A 6645-nucleotide genomic window follows, 5' to 3' on the forward strand; every position below is an offset into this window, starting at 1 on the left:
GGTGAATCTCTGTCGTGCCTCCCACAACAGCCAGACAAGCACACACCACAGCCATACACACTTTCAGTGCCTCTGAGCTCCCTCTCTCTCTGTCTCCTCTTCTGGGCATGTCATGATGACCCTTGACCTCCTGAATCACGGGAATCGAGCGCTGCCATGCCGTTGCTAAGGGCGGCCACACTTTACGGCAGAAGGTCAAAATTTTTTTTAACGCTACTGCCCATTTGATATCGCTCGCGGTAACGCCCATTTTCAAAAATGTAAACTAGGTGTTTTGAGAATGGGCAAGAAGCCGGCACTCGGAAAACCCTTTTTTTAAATCGATCATGCCAGAAATAACGCCCATTTTTAGGTGATAAGCTCAAAGTGGAGGTTCCAGCCCTTGGATTGGACTGCCTGTTTCGCAGAACACCTTCGAATTACTGCTTGATGCAAATCTCGTTTCAACATGGAAAATCTCATTCTAATCCAGCTTCAGTGATCCCAACCAATTGCTACCTATTACGGCAGGCTTGTCTCCTGCCATGAGTAAGAGGGGCAAGCTCCGAAACTCATCCTTGGATTTCACTGGTATGGTGATACATCCTACCAAATTTATTTGTTTTATCTTAAAACAATCCTGTGAAGTGCCATGGGCGATATATAAATTCAAGTTGCTGTTATTGTTTTCAAGGAGCAGTCCAGATTCAGCTCTCTGATTCATACAAACTGCTGATAAAATGTAATCGATTTGGCTGACTTTCTGATCAGAGATTCCCTTTTCCATATTGCTCTTATTTTGCCTTTTAAATTGTTTAAGAGACAGACATTGAGTTACAGTGGCTTTGTACTTAGCTGACCACTCACACTGTGTCTCTCTGTAGGGAATTTGACAACTCCAATTGGATAGAATGATACTTTATTTAAGACTTGTAAAACTTAACACATTACAGTACATGAGCAATAGTTTACAGAACAAGGAAAACGTATATCACCTGCTCCATCTTGGATAAAAGTGTGCCTCTTGATGTTACGCGATAGGTCTGTCTCCCTCCTCTTGGATGTTTGCCATCGTCTCTCGCCTCAGGATTCTGAAACACTAGACAGCCTTGAGCGCTTATCCTTTACACACCAGAAAAAGGAACTACACACAGCCAAATCCTTTGAATAGGTATTCATTCGAGTTTTCCTTTCTCACAAGATGTATTTGAGCAGTCATGGTGGACAGTTGACGAAGAATATAGATGAGAATGACACAGGATGGGTCAAATGGAAGATATGAAGAAACTTCACACAAAATAGTTGTCAAACTGGAAAGAAGAGAACACTGACTCAAGTTTTTAACATAGCAGTAAATGGTCAGGTGAACAGGCGCTGTTGTTTCGGTAGGACTGTGTGTTAAGACATTGTGCGCTGTTGATCATAGATCAACCTGGGCTCTCCTGGGCAGCCTCCCATTTTTCCACTCTCGATAAACTTAAATACATCCAAAACTCTGCTGCCCATATAATCCCGTTCACCCATCACTCTCTGAGCACGCTGGCCCACATTGGATCCCAGTCTGGCAACACCTCGATTTAAAAATTCTTATCCTCATTTTCAAATCCCTACATGGTCTCGCCTCTCCCTATCACTATAACCTATTCCAGCCATACAACCCTTGGAGATCTCTGGGCTCCTGCAATTCTAGCCTTCTACGCATCTATGATTTTAATGGCCCACCATTGTCGGCCGTGCCTTCAGCTGCCCAGGCCCTCTGCACTGGAATTCCCTCCCTAAACCCCTCTGCCTCTCTACCGGTCTCTCCTCCTTTTAAGATGTTCCTTCAAACCTACCTCTAATCTGTTCTAATATCTCGTGGCTCGGTGTCAAATTTTGTTTGATAATCGCCCGTGAAGCGAACTGGGGTGTTTTACTACATTAAAAGGTGCTGTATAAATGCAAGTTATTAAATCACTAAAGGTGCATGCTTTATTGTAATCTGACTTTGTTAAGGAATCATTGTTACCTCCGAGCACTTCACTGAAGCAATTAAGGCGGCTTGGTTTATCTCGGCTCTGATTCTCTGAACATGCTGAATGAGCTGGATGCAACAAAAGCTTACATCATAGGTGGCTAGGTGGATCATAATCACCACAAGGTACTCTGCGCATTGTCCATGTTCTAAAACTATTGTTCGGTGATTAGAGATAACAGATTGCAGCCGTGTGCAATTCTTTAATGGGACGATATAAAGTCAAATTGTTGTTGAAGGTCGCTCAATGCAGCTGCTGGTTTACTAGACCAATATGTCGAGGAACAAACTAGAGAGCAGGCCACCCTAGGCTGGGTCTTGTGTAACGAGAGAGAATTAATTAGCAATCTGGTCATGCGGGGCCCCTTGGGGAAGAGTGACCATAATATGGTAGAATTCATTAAGGTGGAGAGTGACATAGAAACATAGAAACATAGAAAATAGGTGCAGGAGTAGGCCATTCGGCCCTTCTAGCCTGCACCGCCATTCAATGAGTTCATGGCTGAACATTCAACTTCAGTACCCCATTCCTGCTTTCTCGCCATACCCCTTGATCCCCCTAGCAGTAAGGACCTCATCTAACTCCTTTTTGAATATATTTAGTGAATTGGCCTCAACAACTTTCTGTGGTAGAGAATTCCACAGGTTCACCACTCTCTGGGTGAAGAAGTTCCTCCGCATCTCGGTCCTAAATGGCTTACCCCTTATCCTTAGACTGTGACCCCTGGTTCTGGACTTCCCCAACATTGGGAACATTCTTCCTGCATCTAACCTGTCTAACCCCGTCAGAATTTTATATGTTTCTATGAGGTCCCCTCTCATTCTTCTGAACTCCAGTGAATACAAGCCCAGTTGATCCAGTCTTTCTTGATAGGTCAGTCCCGCCATCCCGGGAATCAGTCTGGTGAACCTTCGCTGCACTCCCTCAATAGCAAGAATGTCCTTCCTCAGGTTAGGAGACCAAAACTGTACACAATACTCCAGGTGTGGCCTCACCAATGCCCTGTACAACTGTAGCAACACCTCCCTGCCCCTGTACTCAAATCCCCTTGCTATGAAGGCCAACATGCCATTTGCTTTCTTAACCGCCTGCTGCACCTGCATGCCAACCTTCAATGACTGATGTACCATGACACCCAGGTCTCTTTGCACCTCCCCTTTTCCTAATCTGTCACCATTCAGATAATAGTCTGTCTCTCTGTTTTTACCACCAAAGTGGATAACCTCACATTTATCCACATTATACTTCATCTGCCATGCATTTGCCCACTCACCTAACCTATCCAAGTCGCTCTGCAGCCTCTGGTAAATGATACTTAAAGGGTTAACGGTGGATAGGCAATGGCAGACATTTATATATCACATGGATGAACTACAACAATTGTACATCCCTGTGTGGTGCAAGAATTTAAAAAAAAGAGAAGGTGGCTCAACCATGGCCAACAAGGGAAATTAGGGAAAGTGTTAAATCCAAGGAAGAGGCATATAAATTGGCCAGAAACAGCAAACCTGAGGACTGGGAGAAACTTAGAATTCAGCAAAGGAGGACTAAGAGTCTAATTCGGAGGGGGAAAATACAGTATGAGAGTAAGCTTGCAGGGAACATAAAAACTGACTGTCAAAGCTTCTATAGATATGTGAAGAGAAAAAGATTAGTGAAGACTAATGTAGGTCCCTTGCAGTCAGAATCAGGTGACTTCATAATGGGGAACAAGGAAATGGCAGACCAATTGAACAATATGTGTCTCTTTACTAAGGAAGACACGAATAACCTCCTGAAAATACTAGGGGACCGAGGGTCTAGTGAGAAGGGGAACTGAGGGAAACCCTGATTAGTCAGGAAATGGTGTTGGGGATTTATCGGTCTTCAGTCGCTTCAATTTCCCCAAGGCCTGAGTCTGCATCCAAAAGTCCTTAAGGAAGTGGCCCTAGAAATAGTAGATGCATTTCCAACATTCTATGGATTGGAGGGTAGCTAAATGTAACCCCACTTATTAAAATAGGAGGGAAGAGAAAAAAAAAAACAGGGAATTATAGACCGGCTAGCCTGATATGGGTGGTGGGGAAAATGTTGGAATCAATTATTAAAGATGTAAGAGCAGCGCAAATGGAAAGCAGTGACAGGATCGGTCCAAGTGAGCATGGATTTATGAAAGGGAAATCATGCTTGACAAATCTGGAGTTTTTTGAGGATGTAACTAGTAGAGTGGATAAGGGAGAACCAGTGGATATATTTGGACTTTCAAAAGGCTTTTGACAAGGTCCCACACAAGAGATTAGTGTTCAAAATTAAGGCACATTGTATTGGGGGGTAATGTATGGACGTGGATAGAGAACTGGTTGGCAGACAGGAAGCAAAGAGTGGGAATAAACAGGTCCTTTTCAGAATGGCAGGCAGTGACTAGTGGGGTTCTGCAGCTATTTACAATATACATTAATGATTTAGATAAAGGAATTGAATGTAATATCTCCAAGTTTGCAGATGACACTAAGCTGGGTGGTAGTGCGATCTGCGAGGAGGATGCAGGAGGTTGCAAGGGGACAGACAGGTTAGGTGAATATACTGCATCTGCCATGCATTTGCCCAATGTGGATAAGTGTGAGGTTATCCACTTTGGTGGCAAAAACAAGGTAGATTATTTGAATGGTGACAGATTAGTAAAAGGGAAGGTGCAATGAGACCAGAGTGTCATGGGACATCAGTCATTGAAAGTTGGCATGCAGGTACAGCAGGCAGTGAAGGCTGCAAATAGCTTGCCTCCATAATGAGAGGATTTGAGTATAGCAGAAGGGAGATCTTACTCCAGTTGTACAGGGCCTTGGTGTGGCCACACCTTGAATATTGTGTGCAGTTTTGGTCTCCTAATCTGAGGAAGGACATTCATGCTATTGAGGGAGTGCAGCAAAGGTGCACCGGACGGATTCCCAGGATGGCAGGACTGACAAGACTGGATCGACGCGGCTTATATTCACTGGAATTTAGATGAATGAGGGGATCTCATGGAAACATACAATTCTGACGGGATTGGACAGGTTAGATGCAGGAAGAATGTTCTCGATGTTGGGGAAGTCCAGAACCAGGGGTTACAGTCCAAGGATAAGTGGTAAGCCAATTTCTTCACTCAGAATTGTGAACCTGTGGAATTCTCTACCACAGAAAGTTGAGGCAAGTTTGTTAGATATATTCAAAAAGGGAGTTAAATGTGGCCCTTATGGCTAAAGGGATCAAGTGGTATGGAGAGAAAGCAGGAATGGGGTACTGAAGTTTCTTGGTCAGCTATGATCATATTGAATGGTGGTGCAGGCTCGAAGAGCCGAATGGCCTGCTCCTGCACCTATTTTCCATGTTTCCATGCACTCCCACAAAAACATTTAAGCGCTTTGAGAAATTGGATTCAACTTTATCTTGACTTTTCCATGGCTGCCAATTCAGGCCCCAACGTACAACATCATGAGTTGGGAATCACATATGCCCAGCTTCCTCTTGGAAACTACGAAAATGGATAGCCGTAAAGTATTGACTAAATCACAGTAGGTACGATTATGAGCAGAGGTTTCTCCTGTGAAAAGGATATGTAATTTAACTGCAATTTTTAATATACAGCTCATGTTTCATGCAGTTAATCTAATAATTTGTTTAAATAAAATGGTACAAATAAATTGTCCTTTTTATAAATTTGTTTTATTTGCAAAATGAGACCGATGCAACATTAGGTACTCCGAAAGCTGTTGTGCGGAAGACTGATGTTCAACACGGAATGTTGCTCATCATTTCACTTTTTTTTTTAAATCAGCAGAAGGATAATCTAGTTAAGGGAGCAAAAATATACTTGACATGAAAATATCAATACAAATTTCTGGGCATCACACTTTAGGAAGGATGCTAATGTCTTGGAGCAGCTGCAAGAGACTTACTCGAATGGTACCAGAGATGAGGGACAAGTTATGTGAAAAGACTAAAGCAGCTGGGATTGTTCTCCTTGGAACAGAGGTGGTTAAGGGGAGTTTTAACAGAGGGGTTCAAAATCAGAGTTTTGATAGAGCCATTAAGGAGAAACTTGCAGAAGAGTCGGTAACCAAAGGACACAGATTTAAGGTAATTGAAAAAACCAAATTGGACATTCAAATGTATTTATGCAGCTAGCAGTTATCTGGAATGGTGGTATCCGAATCAGACGAAATTTCAAAAAGGGAACTGGATAAATACTTCAAGGGGAGAAAATTGCTATTATGTGAAAAGTGCCAGCGGGGTGGGGGGCAGAGTAGAACTAATTGGGCAGCTCTTTGCTATCCTGCCACAGCATAAAGGAGCGGTTCCTGCAGGCCAGCCCAGCAGCTCCGCACAAATTGCACAAAAAATAGGACAGCAGCAGTGGATGAAGGGACCAAGTGTAATATAGCCAAGTTTGCTGATGATACAAAGATGGGTGGGAAAGCAAAATTGTGAGGACGACAAAAAATTTGCAAAGGGATATAGACAGGCTAAGTGAGTGGGAAAATATTTGGCAGATAGAGTATAATGTGGGTTATCCACTTTGGCAGAAAAAGAGAGAAAAGCACATAATTTAAATGGAGAAAAATTGCAAAGGGCTGCAGTGCAGAGGGCCCTGGGGGTCCTTGTGCATGAAACAAAGTTAGTGTGCAGGTACAGC

Source organism: Pristiophorus japonicus, chromosome 2 (genome assembly GCF_044704955.1).
Source record: "Pristiophorus japonicus isolate sPriJap1 chromosome 2, sPriJap1.hap1, whole genome shotgun sequence".
In the NCBI taxonomy this organism is placed as follows: Eukaryota; Metazoa; Chordata; class Chondrichthyes; family Pristiophoridae; genus Pristiophorus; species Pristiophorus japonicus.